Below are 20,262 nucleotides of genomic sequence, written 5' to 3'. Positions count from 1 at the left end.
CAATCAAGGCTTGGAACATGATAAGAGCTATTGTTATTGCTTGGATTTAAAAGCAATGAAATGACTACCATTTTTCTAGAGCAAAGTTGCCACTTATGCCCAAGGACTCATGAGTCAAACTTATGAATGAAATACATACAATCTTGAAAGGCTTAATGTCAACCCATAAAATCCTACAATGAAGATGAAGCTTTGTTTGTTTCTCATAGGTTGTTGGACTTACATCTCCTAATTGTATTGCTGACATTAGGACAAGCTACTACTCACTCTTTAATATCCTTGGCATGAAGCATATGCCAATGTCGTCACCCTTTGCACCTTGTTCCAACTTTCATCCTCCCCATCAAGACCTAAATTTGACTTCCTAATATTACATGTGACTATTAAGTTTTTTGAAGTACCTTACAATACTTTCGTTGGGTCTTAAATTGTCTAGATATTTAGGTAGGTTAAACATACTACAAATGAAAATTGATAAATATCTTTTCTATATTATCAATTTGATTGTTGCTTTCATAATGATCAAACCATAAAAAATGTCACAAACCTATATAGAGATACCAAACATAAAAATTGTTGGGGATTAAAGGCCCAAGCAATGAGCTTCATTCTCAGCTTTTATGGCAAACACTCAATAAGGTATGCATCAACCCTGTCTCTCCTTGGATCAGCTCCAACCCTTCCAACCTTAATCAAGGCCCTTGCCCAGTAGTATTTAAGCTTCCAAATGACCCAAGAGGGTCAACCATAGTAGGAAGATCCCTTAGGGTTAGTAGTGCTTTGCCCAATCTTTGGGGGTCTTTTTGGCTTCCTTCAACTTCGACTTTTGCATCTTAAGAGCTTTGGGTCATTCATTACTCTACAATTTAGGACAACTCTGATGTTCACTATTTGGACAATAAATAATCACTTGTTTTATGCTCTACTGATGCTTCGAGGAAAATTTCACAATACTCAAATGATGTGTTGATGCTCAAGAAAGGCTTTTGGATTGATTAGACCTTGTTTAGCTTCGTTTTTGAAGGGTTTTTTGTTAGAATGCTATGTGGGTGGCAAGCATTCACTATTAAGGATTATATATTGAATGCCTACATACGATTTCAAGACTTGGTATTGGTTATTATGCTTGGATATGCTTACATTGAGATCTAGGCTTTGGTTTTGAGCTCTGATGGTTATATATTTGTAGTGGCTACTTGCTTTTAAGCTTTCTTAGGGATTGAAGGGTTATTGCGAGTACATGCTCTCAGATGTATTACTTTATGTCATTAGGCACTCGGATGCTATGAGGCATATATATTGAACTTTACTTTGCTCTTGGACATTCTAGTTTGCATGTATGGAAGCACTTTGATCTTTTCTTTGCATAGCTCTGACTCTAGAGTCAATGAGAGACAAGCTGGATGGCACCAACTTCAATTATTGGAAGACTTCAACCTACCGCACTGTTACAGGTTCAATCAGTATGGGTGATGATCATGTATGTGATATTGTTGGCAAGGTGATGTGAGGTTGCAATTTGGTATTAGTGCTCCATTTGTGCTACATGATGTACACCATATCTTGACATTGATTATAAGCTTTACCTTTGCTAGAGAGTTAGATAATATTGGGTATCATGTATCTGTTTGGTGATTATGCATGGAAGATTACACGTGGCAACATTATTTTTGCTAGAGGTTCTAAGGTTGGTGTCTTGTATCCCTTACTTATATCTAGATCTTTCTATTATCTTTTTGCAAGACCAATCTTCCACCTATTCTCTTTGGCATCACCATCTTAGGCATATGTCCCTTAAAGAAATGAAAGTCCTTACTTTTTATAGTACTTATCGCCTCTTGACTACTCGTATTTTGATTCATGTAATCATTGTTTATATGGCAAGCCTAAGTAATTCACTATATGTATACCCTCTATATCACATGCATTCAAGGCCTATTTATAAATCTTCTTATTTGTGAACTTTTATTTAATAAAAAATAATCCTTTTCTATTCAATCTATAAGTAACCCCTTTATACGGGCCCCTTTTGTATGTAAAAAATGTGTAAAAATGATATTTTTAAAATCCCATATGTTGAACCCATGTGATACATACATATATTTATGACTAACCTCCCTGAGATGGCAAGAAGACTTGTAACTCACATAAAAATTTTGGTTCTATGTGTGTGGGTGAACCTTTAGCTCTTGTGCATTCAAATGTTTGTGGTCCCATGCCCTATCAATCATTAGGTGATGCAAAGTATTTCGTTACATTCATTGATGATTAATCTCACAAGGTTTATGCTTCTTCTATAAAGTAGAAGTTAGAAGTTTTGCCTACACTTCAATACTTTCTTGCTATGGTTTGGAATCGGTTTGGGCATCAGCTAAAATTCCCATGGAGGTGAATATATCTCTAAGGCATTTCAGTAGTTTTGTGATGAGATGGGTATTAAGCGTTACTTGACTGCCCTATATACCCTACTGCAAAATGGTGTTGCAAAGTGCATGAATAGGACTATTTAGGGAAGAGTTTGCAATATGGTTAGTCAACAGCTTACCACAACATTTTTGGGTTGAGGTAGTTACTACTGTCGTTCATTTGATTAATAGGTTCCAATGTATTCCTCTTGGTGGTAGAATTCCCTCGTATACATACTTTCAAGTCTTTGGATATAAGACTTTCTACCATATTTCTAAAGACAAACGTAACAATTTTAATCCAAATTCCATGAAGTACATCTTTCTTGGATATGGTATTACAAGTGAGATGAGCTATCACCTTTGGGATCTACAGGCTCAAAAGGTTATCCGTAGCCATGATGTTGTCTTCCATGAGGAAAAGATGTATCTGAGGTTGAAGGTAGTTGAGATACACAAGTGATATTTTAGCAAGAACCTTTTGTTATGTACAAGTAGCTCCAATTAGATAGCTTGTTGTAGTTGATGATGATGATGTAGCGGCCTATTATGTAGGATTATGATGCTAGATAGGGAGAATAGGTAGTATAGGCTCCACAACCATCTTTGAGATGCTCTACGAGAGTCTCTCGTGCTCCTAATCGGTTTGACACCTCTATGTATTGTATGATGGTGATAGATTTTGGTGAGCCCCTCACCTATGAGAAGGCTATATGCAGAGGTGATAGTTACTCTTAGGAGAGGGCTATGGAGTTTGAGTTTGATTCAATATGGAAAAATTATACGTGGGAGTTGATTTCCTTTCGAGATGGTAAACATGCATTACCATGGAAGTGGATATATAAGTTGAAGGGCACCCTTGGTTGCCATAAGCCAGTATGCAAGGGACATTTGATTGTAGAGGATTTTGAACTAGAAAAGGGAGACTTTGATGAGATATTCTCCTATGTGGCCAAGATAGCAACCCTTCACTTGGTAATGGCCTTTGTTGCATAGGTGGATCTAGACTTGTATCATATGGATGCTAAAATGGTTTTTTCACATAGGAATATACATGAGGATACCTATATGCAATAGTCTAAGGGCTTTGAGAAAAAGGGCAGAGAACACTTAGTGTAAATGTTGAGGAAGATTCTTTATGGACTTAAGCAGGCACCTAGGGAATGATATCATAAGTTCGATGCTTTTAGGCACTCACAAGGTAATTCCCACAGGGACATGGATCTATGTCTTTACATGAAGAACGCCCATAATATTAGCCTTTTCACTTTGGTACTATATGTTGATAACATGCTAATTATTGGGAGTGCTCATGATGAGTTGGATGCTTTGAAGATTCAACTCAAGAATTGCTTCAAGGTGAAGGACATGGGGTATGCAGCTTATTGAGCTAAGAAATATATTACATGCTAATTAGCATCTTAAACAACCATCACTAATTGCAACCTATTACTATCAAACCCTACACGGCCTATTTTCAATCATCGCTCTAGTGTTTGGAGGTATCCATCTACTACATCATCATAGCACCTAATCAACCTGCATTTTTAACCTCTAGTGCTAGCGACAGGCTATTGCCATCTCTCCCACTAGTAGGTGATTGTTGCAATACATGCAATTTTGCTACTCACCAGGCCACTTATATCAACAAACACCTCTTATGTTGTCTCCTAATAGTTCTTTGGCTTGGGTGATCAATTTTTAGCCTTCTTTGGTGGTATACTATTGTGTTTACCAAATTTTAGCCTCCGATTGCTATATTTGGTGACCAACATATTGCCCTTGATTATTCAACACTCTCTCATCTTCGATTGGTGATTATAGCACTTGGGATCCATCTCTGATAGTGTGGGCATCACTCTCCAATATACTACTGCTCTATCCTTGGTCACTATTCATACTCTCCATTCATTTAGAGTTTTCATTCACTTCAGAGTTGTGTTCTTTCTCTATCATTCTGCTTGTGTTTGTTACTATGTTTGAGTTTTGAGTTTTTCTTTTACGGTTTGGGTTTTGCACATATGTGTCTATATCATTGTGTTTATGTCGTAGTCATACACTCTATGTTTCCTCAGTGCAAACCTTAGCAACTACTCCACAGTTTTCTTCACACCTCTCACATCCTTGTTATATGTGTTACACGCAATGGCTCTAAGGGCCTCCTCTACTTGTCATAGGGAGGAGTACATTCATAAAGTCCTTGAGTGGTTCCATATGTAGAGCGATGAGTATACTAGCTACCCATTACCTTCTCATGTGAAGGTTAGTCAGGTAGATTATCCCTAGTCTAATTATATGTGGGCCAAGATGGCCAATATCCCATATGCATGAGTCGTGGCAACTTGATGTATGCCATGATAGCCACTAGACTTGACACAACATTTGCAATGGGAGTTGTGGCTTGTTATATGGTGACACCTAGCCAACATTATTGGGATGCTATGAAGGGTATCATGAGATATCTTAAGGGCATTGCATATATGTGCATTTGTTACAGTAGCCAACATATTGGAGTCCTAGTCCACATAGACTCTAATTATGTAGAGCATGCAAATATAGTAGAAAGTCCACCTCTAGCTATGTCTTCATCTTTGCTAGAGGTGCTATCTCTCGAATGTCCAAGATATGCAAAAATGCACAACCTTAACTATTACCAAGGTTGAGGATGTCTAACTAAGGCTTGCAAGGAGGCCTTACAGTAAGGCCATTTGGTTAGAGATCTTGGTATGACTATGAATCCTACATTGCATTTGGCCTCTATAAATGATATTCAACTAGCACATAATCTAGTCTTTCATGCAAAGACCAAGAACATTGAGGTCTGATTATCACTTCATAGCTTGTTTGAATGACAAGAATCCTCTAGATTTTCTCACTTAAGGTCTCTCAGTGGAACATTATGCCTTTCTTAGGAAGATGATGGACATTTTCATGACGTTGTGTATTTATTCTCGAAAAACTTTGAAAGAGGGATGCTTGTTGGTTGAGTAGTTGGAATAAAGACAATATCACTTCCTACGTTAAGTACTATGCCACTTGATTTTGTTTCTTCTAGTGGTTGAATAAGATGATGAGTATGGTGGACTCAAGTACCATGAACTAAGAGAGATGCCTTGTTGATGGAGCAAAGAGAGTACATGACATTCTTTGTGCATTGCTGAGGGTGGACATAATCTACATTCCTTTAGTGTGTGGGATTTGAACCAATCTGAAAGCAATAGTATATATGTGCCAAAGCTTAATGATCTTGGTTCAAATAATTATCTGGCCATGTAGCTAACATAATTCATGGAGGGTGAAGGGAAGGAAATGAAATTAGGGATCAATCTAGGCCTTGAGCACCTTAGTACTCAAGGCCCAATAAGGTATCATGCTTTTCATTAAAATAAAACAAAAACAACATGCTTTAAGATTCAACAAAAAATCCATTGTGCTACTTGGTGCTAGAGAAAAGGGAGGGGGTAATGAAGGGGGGGGGGGGGTGGGGGGGAAGGGGGGGATGTAAGGGCTTTGTAGCTATACCATGTCGTTGCTACCGATTGCACCTATATAGGGAGTAGTAGTGACTCAAAGCCCTGCCTTGTTTCCACTCTACGTGTGATTCCTTATGCCCAGTGGTGAACCCTCTTATGTGCGGTGTCACGAGGGTGTAGTCCTGGGATGTGTCTATGTTGTCCCGCTTTTTGGATTGAATAATACAAGAGTATACCTTGAGCTCATATCGTGTTACCTTTCTGTGCCATGTTGAGTGCGTAACGAGTGTAGGTTTATCACACTTAATATCAGAGCAACTCTTGCTCGGAGTGAAGGAGTGCTCACGGAAGCAGGAGGAAAGATCCAGTGCCCCGAAGAGATCAAAGTCGTAACGACCCACAGCACGACGCCCCGCGTCGTATTGCCCCACGTCGTGATGCCCCACGTCGTGTCGCCCCACATCATGACGCCCCCCGACGCGTCGCCCCAACGTGATGCCCCAACCTCGACATCCCACCGTCTGAAGACGTGACGCGGCTTCCCCGCGGCACGACCAACACCACCACAAGCAAAACGCGGCTTCCCCGCGTCGACACCACCACCAACCACATGGAGGACGAAAGGGAGAACGTCACCATCCCAACACTGGAGGAGAGGAAGAAGAGTAGGGGGCAAGAATGGAGAGTGGCCCAAGAGGAGAAGGTGGCCGGACTAGAAAGACAATTAGATGGTATGTCAGGCATGCTAGAATCAATATGGAGGAACATGCAGATGAAAGAAGACCTGACAAAGTACAAGTATTTGGTTTATTTCATGGGCATATTTGCTGCTGTCATTTTCTTGTTCCTGGGATCTGTGAAGGGGTTCAGTACTAAGCCCTAGCCTTGCAGATACGATCCAAAGAAGGAATGTGCCCCAACTCTCTTTACAACGATTTTCACTACAGTTGCATTTATATTGGGAGCTTTGACGTCCATAGTGTCGGGATTTTTGGGCATGATGATCGCAACATATGCAAATGCTCGCACAACTTTGGAAGCCAGAAAAGGGATAGGCAAAGTATTCAAAATTGCCTTTCAATCAGGTTCGGTGATGGGTTTCTTACTTATTGCTAATGGCCTCATAGTTTTATACATCACTATAAAACTGTTCCAGCTTTATTACAAGGATGATTGGGAGGGCCTTTTTGAGGCCATCACTGGCTATGGGCTTGGATGCTCATCCGTGGCTCTATTTGAAAGGGTTGGAGGTGGAATCTATACCAAAACGGTAGATGTTGGAGCAGATCTTGTTGGAAAAGTAGAAAGGAATATCCTAGAGGACGATCCGCAAAATCCAGCGATCATTGCTGACAATGTGGGTGATAATGTGGGAGATATTGCTGCAATGGGTTCAGATTTGTTTGGCTCCTTTGCTGAAGCTTCTTGCGCAGCTCTTGTTGTGGCTTCCATGTCATCATTTGGAACAAATCATGACTTCACTGCTATGTGCTTCCCTCTACTCATTAGCTCTATGGGCATTGTGGTGTGCCTCATCACAACCTTGTTCGCAATTGATGTGTTCGAGATCTCAAATCTAAGGGATATTGAATCTACACTGAAGAGAATGCTGATATCCACCATCTTAATGACATTCGGTGCAGCTTTTGTTTGTTGGCTGGCACTACCGTCCATGTTTTACATATATGATCCTAACGGTGGTGCAAAGATGGTTCAAAACTAGAAACTATTTTTTTGCGTTGGAGTAGGGCTTTGGGCAGGGTTGGTAATTGGCTACGTTACAGAGTATTTCACTAGCAATACATACAGACCAGTCCAGGATGTTGCTGATTCTTGCAGGACAAGAGCTGCTACCAATGTCATCTTTGGTTTGGCACTTGGCTACAAGTCTGTAATTGTTCCAATATTTGCTATTGCTATTGCCATCTATGTCAGCCATACCCTAGTAGCCATGTACGGGATCACAGTTGCAGCTCTTGGAATGCTTTGTACCATTGCCACCTGTCTAGCCATAGATGCATATGGTCCCATAAGTGATAATGCTGGTATCGCAACCGGTCTCTGGATGACCATGATACTTCTTACACATCTCTCCATAAGAAGCGCACCCGCAATATAGACTATGAGGCCGCGAAGGCTTTCAAGATGGACAGATTCCTCAACCATAGGACTTCTTCAAAGTCCAGCTTGCGGCATCAACAGCCCCCAGTTGATAGCACTCCGCTCTCCGAATTGGTCTCTGTGATCCACACTTTGGGGGAGTGCTTTCTCAAATTAGAAGAGATGAAACTGCTGATGCAGAGAGAGTCTGAGCGATTTCGTGATGATCTGGAGGCCAGGCGTACAAAGATGTTCCTAGAGTCCCAGAAGCAGATTGCTGAGATGTTTGCTTGGGCTCTGAGCAGCAGTAAGAAAACTAATGAGCTCTTGCTGATGATTGTTGGTATTTTGTTCATCATTTGATTATTCTAAATGTTTCTTTCTTCCAGCTAATTTTTTGCTCTTCATGCTATGTTTCATATCATTTCATCTATATTACAGCTAATGCGTTGAAATTATTCCACGCTTTGTTTATAAGAAATGTTTCGAGCTGATGGGATGATATTTGATTTCATTTTTATTCCAGCTGTTGAAATGTTCCAGCTGATGTTTCATTATTATTCCAGCTGTTGAGTTGTTCTAGCTTATGTTTCATTGTTTCCAATTGTTTGTCTATTTTCAATTGATTCGTCTGTTCAAGCTTATGTTTATTCTACTTGATGTTTTATCTATTCTAGCTAAGGAGCTGATGTTGCAGCTAATGTGTGCTCACTTGATGCACTTCTGGGGTTCCACTTCTAGTGTCTCGTGTCTCTCTTCCTCCGTTCCTCGTCTCCCTCGCGCACTGTTCAACAGGAAGTCTGTAAGATGCTTCAAATCAGAAGGAGAAGTTGGTGAGCCCATAAAAGTATGAACAATGAATTTCTTGTTTTCACCTGCTCAATTTACTATCAGATGGTGTAAAGAACAGGGCAAAAAAGGTATGTGTGTTTTGATGTTTTGATGTTTTACAAATGTTTGTTTTGATGTTTTACAAATGTCTCTTATGTTTCTAAACTTTGGTTTATTATGTGTACATAAAGGTAACAAAATCACAAATGATGGTACAAGAGATAATGGAACAATGAAAGCTAAGGAGGTCATTGGCCCTAATGTCTCTTCAAATCACGATATAGGTATATGTCTTTATTTCTACTAAACTTTGAAAATTGAAATTTGTACATATTTTACATCTTGCTTTATTAGGTGATTCATTTTGAGATTAACTAGCTTTAATTAGTCTCTTTGTCTAATTTAAAATGTTCTTAGTTATTCATATTTTTAAACTTTGAGTAATTGTGTGTATATATATAAATATAGATTAAAGAACAACAAAAGGTGGGAAAAGAGGTAATGTAAGAAAGGGAGATCAGGAGGTTACTTGCAATAATGTTTCTTCAAGTCAAGATGCAGGTACCAACTTTAAGGATCAAAAACTTGTACAAATTTGGTGACCCAAATTGATACAAAATATCCAATTACTTTCTTTTGTGTTATTGAAATTTTTCATAACCTTGTATTATTGTGAGCTTTGGTTAACTCTATGTATATATAGGTAAACAAGTTACTAAAGATGGCACAAGAGACAATGCAAGAAAGGAAGACATTGAGATTGCTTGCCTTAACACTTCTTCAAGTCAAGAATCAGGTATTACCAGCTTTCTGATGTTGATAATGAGTCATTTTTTGAAATGGTTATACTAACTAATGATATTTGATCACTTGAGCATCAATAGGAGTGATACGCATACCATTATATGATGATATCTATCGGCCACCCATGTTGAAATTTAGAGAAGAGGGTAGACAAACATTTATTACTTTGCAACATATTGGAGATTTAAGGGATAAAACAATCAAGACACACATGTTGCTTAATTAGTTTTTAGTTCTATGCTCCTTTAAAATTATTTTCATTTTTATTTTGGTTGCTAGAAGTAGATGTTGATGTCTTAATTCGTTTAATCTATTTTGATCATTAGATATGAGGCCATTTCGAGTCCCATTTAAACTCCACAGGATTGCAGATAATAGTTTCATGACATACAATAATTTTGGTTGTGTCGTCCATTTCCAAGTGCACATGTTACAAATTTAGGATTTTTAAATTCTGAGGTTTTTATTAAGAAGTGAATACAATATCCATTTGCAAATAGATTGTAAATTTTATGTATTATTTAGTCAATGAAAAAGGTTGGCTGGTTATTATAGTACATATTTTGTGAAAGGTTGCAGAAGATTTGCTTGCTATTTAGTGCTCAACTTTGTCATAATGATTGAGAGCAATGAAAATCCTACAAAAGAGAAGCTAGACAACAATAACTACCTATCACGGGAGTTTTGTGTAATGAACTTATTGCAAAAGGCCTATTTGAGTTTGTTTTAGGTCAAGAAAAGAAACCAGAGCTAAGTGATCCTATGACGACAGAAGCAAAAGAATCAAAGGCAGAGAAAGAATGGAATGCAAAAGACAAAAGGTAATGTATTGACTATTTGCAATCATTAATTACACAATGTTGGGGTATATAAAAAATGCAAAAAGTTCACATGCAGCTTTGATGATATATTTTTCAGTAAATACAAAGGTACGTAAGATTCAACTCAAGCAAGAGTATGTTATTGATCCTTACTTAGAAATGATGGCATTCTCTATATAATTTTCTAGTTAAAAATTTATTGTGCAATTTCTTGTTTGATATTAGCATGTCTAAGAGGAAGGGCAAAGTAGATAAAGTGATAAGGAAAAAAGAGAATTTCCACGGAATTCCCTAGTTGAAAGTACATATAAGTAGGGAATGTAAAAAATAGGAAAAATGAGAGATTTCTTAGTGAGAGTACCTAGGGAATCACCTCTAGAAAATTTTTCCTATATATGAAATATTTCCTATATAGGAATTATTCCCTACATAGAAAATTTTGTATTTTCCTATTCCTACATAGGAAAGGTCTTATGTGATTCCCTACTTATTCTCATTAGGAAATGTCCCATTTTTCCTAGTTTTTACTTTCCCCACTTATATGTATTTTCAACTAGGGAATTCCATGGGGAATTCTCTTTTTTTCCTATATGGGGATCGATTGAAAGTTCCTTGTGCCATCCTTCTCTATTCCGCCATCAGCTCCCTCATCCCTGCTAATGATCGAGGTCGCCATCAACCTTCCCTCCAGAGCTTCCCACAACTAAGGCTTCACACCTTCCACGCTTCGCGAAGCCCAACACCGACTCCTGCTCCTTCCATCTCGGATTCTACCAATTGCTGTACCTGTTTGGAATAACGGGTGGGGGGAGCCGAGCAACAACACCTCCTGAGCCTCTTTTATATCTTTGTGGAGGTTGCGGGGCAGATTGCTCAATGAAGCCAGGAGATGCGATACAATGCTGTGAATGCGCTTATCGTATCCCCCCATAAAAAGCGCAGCAGGAACTGAAGTTCATGCTTGATCAACGTCCTGTTAGGAGACAAGCTGATAAAAACTCTCAAGAGACTGATGAAAATGACAGTGTCCAGCTGCCTGGACTGTCTTTGATAGAAGCATATTAGCATAAGAAGGGTCATTGACAATAACCATGAAGATCAGCGATGAGCTTGAAGTTGTCTAACATACTTCCCATGGTTGTTTATGCTTCCACTTGTGGAAGCCAATACTCACAACTTTAATTTTGCTCCTGTCTATACTTCTTATGCAAATGAGCCAAGCCAATGTGAATTGGACTAGGACATCTTGTGAATTCACCTTGAGATATTATAATAAGTGTGCCTTCCCATGAATCGTTGAAGCCTGCATTTAGGACTTGTAACCATTTAGCAACTCAAGAGTCATTGTTTTTACTTCTTCTATCTTGTTCCCTTTATCCTTTGTGGTAATAACATGTTTCTACCTTTTCCTCCAAGTCTAATCTAAATTCAATGGATTACATCCAAATTTATACTGTGGAAGAATCTTATCTAGCTTATCTATGTTGAGCTAAAGTAAAGAAAATCCAAACCACAATTCTAGAGTCTTCTTTGGAGGACATAAAATTCACAAGATTTCTTGCTTCTAATCAATTACCTTTTAACTCTAATCTTGCTTTATCCTTCAGCCTCTATTTTTTTGTGGCTAAATATGATTGCCCTTCAATAGTGTAGGATCAGATGACATCTATTCCTCATCGTGTTGTACTTCTAAGTACACATTGTACTTTGTTACTTTTCTCTTGATTTCTATACATATGCACATTTGCCTTCAAGTGGAAGGTTATTGGAGATTAAAGGCTATCTATATCTATCTCCTTATATTTACTTGTACTTACTGGCTACATACTTACTGACTACAAGTGGTGATTGTCCATTACTGTCACTTTATTCTTTATCATTTCTATGACAATAGAATAAGGGACGTTAGATTACACATTGTGGTTGTTGGAGTTCCCAAATACCATCTTCCTCTCTCTTGCTCAAACCTCCATAGCTTCTGCTTTCTCTTACTTCCAACAGTGCTCTCACCTCTTGCTCCACCTTTTAAGAATTTGAGTACTTTGCCCTCTTTCTCTCTTTTTTAATCCTTTTGCAAATGGCTTCTCTCTCTCTCTCTCTCTCTCTCTCTCTCTCTCTCTCTCTCTCTCTCTCTCTCTCTCTCTCTCTCTCTCTCTCTCTCTCTCTCTCTCTCTCTCTCAAATGAAAAGCAAGAAGGAAAGTACACAATTTTGTACACACATGAATTTCTCATTCTATTATTTCTCATTGAGACCTAAATTTTAGAGCCAAATTTAAAGAACAAAAGTGGCCTAATGTCCATAAAATAGGTGTTTTTGTCGAAAAGTATATCGATCACGGATCAAGGAGCTGGAGTTTTCCTAAGTGCATGTCAATGCTAGGAATCCAACACAAGTGTCCATTCGTCGCTCAGAGTCCATTTGACCTCTCATTTAATGGATGCAAGATGTTGGCATTATGAAGCAACTACCTAATTTGGAAGCCAAAAAGAAATGACAAAGGCCAAGGTCATAGATTTTGATGCTAAAAAGTCGTCCATCTAGTTGGATCATGAATCCAAGGTTGTTTACCCCTTCGTTCGGCCTAAAACTTTGTAGAAAAGTGTAAACATAAAAGAGTAAATCAATTATTTTAAAGTTTAAGTAGCTAATGTTGATTAGGCTGAGATCCTTGAATTCTTCACTTTACATCGTAAGAAACAGCAAGAGATTTGATGCATTGTATGAAAAGTTAAGATTTCAGTCTTCCTCCCTCCTCTTTCTCTCTCGCCATAGACATTGTTCATATGGACTGAGAGGATGAAGGGGAATGGGAGCCAGTTCATAATGACGAGATGCAAGGAATGGGACAAGGAAGCACAAAGGTTGTACATCAATGGTTGTAAAAGAGTGTCAATGGTGGCTTCTCATTTTTGAAATATGATGGGTTGTACATATGGTTAATAGAATAAGCGGCCTTTGATTGAATTTTATGATGAATCTTTAATTCTTATTATCTAAAATAATTAAAAAGGGTTGAATATGTTTGAAATTATAAAATAATAATTAATTTTCAATCATCTATATAATGAAAATCAAATGTGTAAAACTCGTAATGCGAGATTTAGTAGAAAAATAATAATTTTATGGATTTTTATGATTCAAATGGTGTTCTTACGGAGTTATATTGAATGCAATGCTGAATCATAATCCATGTAAGCTTCATAAATTTGAAAATTGGAGAAACCAATTATTAATATTTAACATTTATTTAAAATATATTTTTGATTAAAAATTTTAGTTTTTATGTGTAAAACATTACCATAAACTAGATATATGTGTGTGGATGTATGGTGAAAATAGGGCATGGGGATTTGCCTTAGCCCACCTCCATCTTTATGCAAAAGTGTGTTTACCACTTTTTTTAAAAAAATAACATGAAGCACCCTCTTAAACTAGTGCATGATTGCAAAACCTAAACGATCGAGGGAAAGGGGTTGTGGAAAGTTATCAATTGAATTTTGATTTCCATGCATATCATAACATATAAGACTCACTTTTCATTTAATTTTAAAGGAACAATAGCACGAATTAGTCCAATTTTGTTTCTAAGAAATGAAGCAATATGTTAGAAAGGAAATCATGGAAAGAATATTTTTCACACAATAAATTGACAAATTTGTGGTTAATTTGTTTGAGCACTATATGGTATTACAACTTGCATTTGCATTTCTATACATGGTATCAAGAAAGAGAAAGTCTCTTAGATGCATTGCAATTAATTGCTAAAACTATTGACCAACTATGAGAGTGTGAGGATCCCTAAGCGCTATAGGATAGTACGATTTTCTTTGGGGTTTGATCAAGTGAGAAAACAAAAATATATATTGGAATGTACAATTTGGAAAAAAGAGTAGACAATGTTATGAATGTGTTCTATGTTTGAGAGATAGATTCTAGTGCCAATCCCCCAGATGTAGGAGAGTCATAGGAGCCACAATGATCAGTTGGGGGATGCTCTATATGTGTGTGTAACGAGGTGTTAGTCACCTATATGTGTGGCATACTCCCTTTGTTGGAGCCTCCAAATACTTCTAATCACAAGGCCATGAGTGGTTTGGTGAGCATAGGAGTCCACCAACTAGAGCCCTAGAGCTAGTGTCGGGCCCATTTCTAGTCCCGACAAGTGGTGCATTTGCCAGGAGTTGCTAATAAGTGGTGGTTTCTAAATCTTAGTTAATACCGACTAGTTGTTCAATGTAAGCCAAAGAGCATTGAAATAGATCTGATATTTCTTGATAGACACCGTCAAGCTGAGATCCAATGTTAAGAAAGAGACGAAAGGGCTAGACGGTGAGCTGAGATCCTTAGAAGATATCCTCCAAAGTGTATTTGTAGTCAAATATCCTTGAGAAAGGGAGATCTTGTTGACCCTACTATTCCAACCAACCTATTAGGGGAAGGGGGAAGCTCTAGCATGCCTCTTACCCTAACAAGTCAGCCAACTTTGAGTGGGGGTGTAGTCCCACCAATACAAACCCCTATAGCAAATTTGGTTGTCATATGGCAAGAATGTTGGATTTGCCAGTCCTAGGTTTTCCTCTATCCATTTTCAATGGGTTAGCAGAGGAAGATGTGGAGCTTCACATCATTGAGTTTCACAAACTCATGTTCAATTGTTGAATTCAGGATGAAGGATATCTCATGATGTTTTTTAACCTGGCTCTAAAAGAAAGAGTTGTAATATGGTATCATGCCTTGGAAGTTAGAACCATAACCACAATTGACTTATTCTTTATAGCCTTCCAAAGAGCATTTGTCCCTAAGAGAGGTGATTAGTATTGGTTGCATGTTCTAAATGTGATATGTCAAGAGCCTCATGAGAATGCTTGAGTGTATGCCAAGAAACTGAAAGAGGTGTTTTGCAAATCGCAAATCTCTATTCCTATTCCACCTATTGCCCAACTATAGTACTTTTTACATGGATTAAGCTTCAATATCTAAGTGTAGTTGAGTAGAGTTTCTCTTGCATATACGCTGCTAATACATGAGCAGAGGAGGTAGAGTCATGCTTACAAGCAACCTATGCATCTAGGGCTAACCTAAATTTGAGTCTAGGTCCTGAAAATAATTTGGCATTGATCAATGAAATTCAAGGTGTGACTAGTATACCTATGACCAATTCGAATGGAGGAGGAAGCCTAATGTAGAATGTGCCCATGCTACTGACTCCTCCTAATGTTACTATGCCAATGGCTAGAAAATGGCTATGAAAGCTAAATGATTAATCCTAATGTCATTAAAACTAATCAATGGCCAATGGTTAGGTTAGTTGAATGGCAAGCGGATGATCATAGCTATGAGTCTAGTGCATCAAATGTTCTTAGTGAAGTCAAGAATGTGATAAAGCATTATATTGATATGATAACAGAATTGTATAAACAGATAGTCGTAGATGTTAATTTCCTAAAGAAGTAGCAAAACTTGATAGGAAGGAGATGTCCTGAAGAGTGTAATCCATCAAGATTTAGCTATAAGTGGTGTCGTGGTCAGCATTTTCCAAGAAATTGTCCTAATGTTAAATGCAACATATGTGAGAAGTCCAATCATCTAGCTAGTATTGCTGGAGTAAGATTAGCTCTCTTCACAAAGGAAGTAGTCAACCGAATCTGATTAATCATTAAGCACAAGGAAATAACCTTCAAGAGGATGAGGGACCAAAGCAAATATTGTAGAGAGGAAAAGCTATCTTAAAAGAGTTGTTGGGTTGTAGTGGTTTTAGCCTTATCGAAGCTATGCCTGTCAACACCACACTGAGGCTTCCAACTTATGAGCCATTACAAGAGGATAGAAGATTAAAGAATGTGATAGAGATAATGTTAAATCTGTTGAGGAAAATCCTCAACAAGATCATAAGGGGATGCAAGTCCTTAACCTGATCTAGAAGCCCATCCTCTAAAAGCTATTGATGGTAAAGCTGACTCCAATAAGGAGTTGCTATGATATATAGATCAACTATTGCTGTTTAGCCCAATTTTGGAAGAAGAAGTGGTACCATCTGATTGCATTTCTCAGTCACAAATTGGGGATGTCCGACATTAATTATACCCACATGGAGAAACTATGCCTTAGGATGGTCTTTGCAACGAAGAAATTCAAGCATTACATCTTTTATACAAATATAAAGGGGCTAAGGGTATTAATGAATAAGTTGCAACCACCTAACTACCTAGCAAAGTGGTTGATCACTTTGCAGGAGTTCGACTGTGAAATTAGGAGTAAGCTACCAAAGTTGCATGACATGGTTGAATATCTTGTGGATTTTGGGGAGCCGAAGGAAGTCTTGGTTGAAGGTAGTGACCTCAAGGGTCTATTCAAATTTGATATGGCCCCCATTCCATCCTTGTATGCTGCCATAACACACCATCAATCCATAAGAGAGGCTAGAGCTGTTTTGTCGAAGGCTATAAAGAGGAAAATTAGTCAACAAGCCTTGAAATTCACCTTGATTATAGGAACACTATATCAACAAGGGGTTGATGATCTTTATCAGTGATGTGTCATACTTGATGAGGTTCCATTTATCTTGGAAGAGTATCATGACTCTGCTTGTGGCAAGCACTTTGTTAGACGATTGACTACATAGAAAGCTTTTAGAGTCAAATATTGGTGGCTGCCCATTTTCCAGGATGCATTTGTGTATTTTAAGAGATGTGATATATATTAGAGGCATGACAATAGGGAGAATAGGAAGCAGCCACTGACTCCTATCATGGCTATACTACCATTTGAGAAGCGAGATATTGATTTCGTTGGACCTATACATCCTTTGTCAACTGCATGAAAGTGTTATATCATTGTGATGACAAAATATTTCACAAAGTGGTACGAAGCTCATGCTAAGATGAAGGATAATGCCAAGGAAATAGCTAGTTTTATTTTGGAATAGACTGTTTGCCATTTTGATCCACCTAAGGAGCTTGTGTCTTGACCGTCGGACACATTTTTCGAATCAAGTGATTGGGGCTTCGATGAAAGCAATGAAAAGTAAATATAATAAGACCACAACTTACAACCCCCAAGATAATGAGCAAGTAGAGAGTAATCATAAGTAACTTGTGGGGATTGTATCTAAGATGATATCCAAAGGTAAGCGTGATTGGGATAAAAAGTTGTATGTGGCTATTTGGGCTTAGAATAAAACATTAAAAAGAGCTACTAGCCACATCCCTTTTAAATTAGTATATAGAGACGAGTGTGTTTTACCTTTGGAGATTGAGTTGCCTATAATAAGTTTTGCTCTAGATCATTCTCTGGGTGAATAGAAAGCATTGCAAGAAAGGCTAACTTCCCTTACATATCTTGATGAGATTTGATAGCAAGTCATATCTTGATGAGATTCGATAGCAAGCATTGTTACATCAAAAAGTAGGGAAAAAGCTAATTAAAATGCTAAGGGTCAATTGGTTCGATATTACAATGGTTGTCATGAGCTCTTCTCAAGAAAGTTGGAACCCAAATGGAATGGTCCTTATATGATTGTCTATATAGAAAAGAATTGGCTCTATAGCCCTTTTTAGTAGATTTGCAAGTGGTAAAGTCCAAAACTAAAGTAAACTTCAATAAACCGAAGCTCTATTATATGTAGGGAGGACTGATGTTGGACTTGGTGCCTTTGCAGGTCCTTCAGGATCTAACTTAAACTTGCAAAGAATACCAAGACTATTGGATGGGGAAAGTCATTCCTTATCTTAAGCATCCATATTTAGAGCAACGTTACCACCAAGGCAAAGTGATCTAGTGGAGTAAGGGTTATCACATTATAGAGTGGCAAGATAGATCTTTTATGTGGGATATTTGAGTCTATTTCCACCACTGTCATCGAGTTCTTACTAGTGCCTCTATTAAGTTTAGTGAAAAAGAAGAAAGTGTACATGTCTTACATCCCCCTCTCTCAATTTGACTTTGATTATCGTAAGTACGAATAGATTGATTGCCATAGCATGCTACATCAAAGAAGCATTGGTTTATACATTGTATTTTGATGGAGCTTCTTGAGGACCTGTTAAGCATGCGAGTGTAGGGGTTGTCATAAAAGACGCCCATCATCAAGTGGTTTTAAAAATTGGAGTGTATTTAGGCATTGCTTTTACGAATAACATGGTGAAATACAAGACCTTGCTTATGGGATTAAATCTAGCCAAACATGGTGGTATTCACCGCTTATTGGTGAAATATGACTCCCAGTTAGTGATTAACCAGTTAAATGGGACCTATAGTGTGAGGGATCCCATTTTAAGGATGTACCATTGTGCAACCTTGGACACCCTTGAGATCTTTGAGGCAATGACTTGCCAGCTGATTCCCCATTGACAATGAAATCATTTTGTAGACTCCCTAGCTAATTATACCTTTGTTAAATGTCTGGGAGCAAAAACAGTTCAACACCTGAACCAGGAGCCGTGTGAAGTAAGAACTTCATGCACGGTTCTGAATGAGCGGGAAGAACGAACTATGGTTCTACGAGGATTTTACAATTGCCTCCTAATGTTAGTCAGGGCTACTTGGGGACTACTTATTGACATGTCATGTTTTGCCTACTGATGGTCAGTATGGGTTATAATCTAGGTAGCGATTGACCATTTTCATATTCTATCATGGACTCATTGAATCATTCAATGGCATATTCGTCAAATGTCCCTTGCCATTTATTTAAGGGGATTAGTTAATAATTTGATACATTCAATGTAGGGCCTAATTAGCCATCCCCTTGATCTAGTTTTGTGCTTCAGTAACGTGTATATGGGGACCAAGGGTTTACTTTTAGTAGTAGGTTGTTGAATGGTGTGCTTCATGGTTATATTTCCTTAGGCCAAGAGGACCCTCTGTTCTTATAGAGAATTTTTTATTTCATTAGGTCAATAGGGCCATTTTTTTGTTTGGCGTGGGTGTGGTTAATGGGTTTTGTTTTAGTGCTACACTAAATAAATTTGACGAAGCACCTAGAGGGAGCCTCTTGCTGCATAGAAGCTTCTTATACCCAAGCCCAGGTGATATCCTTTCTTTACGAGTTCTTTTCCTTTATGCTTTATGGGTATATGTATGTGGGGTATTTTTCTTTTATTAGAGACTGGCATTCAGGGCATGAAGTCCTAGGGTTAGATTGGGTGTGTCAGGGGATGTTGGAGCAGTTGTCTACCTCCTATAAAAACATTGTCTAGGCATCTAAAAGTTGTTTTTAAAGGTATTCCTAATGTCCCTATTTTGCTAGCCTACTAGGCAATTGTTTCTAAGAATCCTTGTTGGTTGTGAGGCATCTAGGAAAGCTTACTAAATAAAATAGAAACATCATGAATACATCTAAAATATATAAGATACAAAGGTGTGTAAAAAGGAGTTCTAACCTCTAAAATAAGAAAATAAAGAAAGAAAAATTCCAAGAGTAGATGAGCATCACATTGGGAAGTTCTAGGGGTGACATTCAGTCGAAAAATAAATAAGAATGGTTGGAGCAAAAATAAAATTGAGCAAAATAAAAAGGATTTAGTGTCGCCTTGTGAGAACTTGGTAGGTTCTTGGGTACCGAGAGACTGGACCCGCTGAGATACCCTGTTCTCCTTGGGTGAGAATATGCTCAACTCCCTCCTTTTTACATGCCTAAGTATAAAGTATTAAAGCAAAAATGTGGTAAAATTAAAAAAATACTATTTTCAATAGCTCAAGCTATCGGAGTCCTCATTTAATAGGAGTTCTTGGGTCCATTTGTCCTAGGTTAGATAGGTAGATTCGACAACCACTTAGGATGGCTCCTTTGATAGATATTTTAGCCGTTGAGTGTTGGAGTAGTTGA

General features: G+C 38.0%; 1 pseudogene; it reads left to right on the top strand.

Moving 5' to 3' along the window:
• The first annotated feature begins 6,620 nt into the window (after positions 1-6,620).
• LOC148037137 (pyrophosphate-energized vacuolar membrane proton pump 1 pseudogene) lies at positions 6,621-7,997 on the top strand (annotated as a pseudogene).
• The last annotated feature ends 12,265 nt before the right edge of the window (positions 7,998-20,262 follow it).

The sequence above is a fragment of the Lygodium microphyllum genome, chromosome 4 (genome assembly GCF_053477565.2).
Source record: "Lygodium microphyllum isolate KBCC chromosome 4, Lygodium_microphyllum_v1.1.10, whole genome shotgun sequence".
Taxonomy (NCBI): Eukaryota; Viridiplantae; Streptophyta; class Polypodiopsida; order Schizaeales; family Lygodiaceae; genus Lygodium; species Lygodium microphyllum.
This window is presented reverse-complemented; position numbering and strand designations above follow the sequence as displayed.